The sequence below is a fragment of the Tinamus guttatus genome, unplaced genomic scaffold (assembly GCF_059628265.1).
Source record: "Tinamus guttatus ecotype Peru unplaced genomic scaffold, ASM5962826v1 Tinamus_guttatus_pri_ptg000043l, whole genome shotgun sequence".
Lineage (NCBI taxonomy): Eukaryota > Metazoa > Chordata > Aves > Tinamiformes > Tinamidae > Tinamus > Tinamus guttatus.
Window position 1 is genome coordinate 1,710,636 of NW_028288577.1, and position 726 is coordinate 1,711,361.

Genomic DNA, 726 nt, shown 5'->3' on the forward strand with positions numbered 1-726 from the left:
CCTGTGACCGCGGAAACTCTTACCTTACCCCTCAATAGCGCCTTGGCAAGGGGCGCCGCAACGGAACCCTGTGCGGGCAGGAGGCCCCACGCATCATAGCCCCTATGGGGAACAAAACCCTCCTCCCAAATTCAAGTTGTCATTACAAACATATGTACATATATAGAGCATGGCCCGCTATCTATACCAGAGGCGGTTCCTTTGTTACCATACCTACAGCTTTGCAGGGGGACTTCAAGATACTTAAGATGCTACTGGGACAAGGCAACAGCTACTTTTAAGGCACACTTTGAAAGTACACTTGTAAACCCTTTCCTGTTATATATTAATCTTCTAATGTGCTAACTCAGTAGCGTCCCTGTGGAATGTAAAATTTAACATTATTAGAGGTAGAATGTTTTGTTTGCAAAATTAGATGGAAATATAAACCTAGGTAAAGTACCTAACATAAAAAAAATAGTAGTACTAGAGTACCTAAAGTAAAAGGCACTTAAATGTCTTGGCTAACAACGTTCGCATTAAAACACGATATGTTCATGCAAGAGCAGCACATTGCATCACAGCTATGCAACACGATGATGTTTCAAAGGCCCTGCAAATTATTCCAGGACTCATGCACCAGATGAGTGGCAACCTCCTGCAAATGCCTTGATAGAGTGGGAGGAAAGAAGGGCGCTCTATAAATAGATCTATATGATGAGTAGAAACAATAAAAGAGGGTAGATA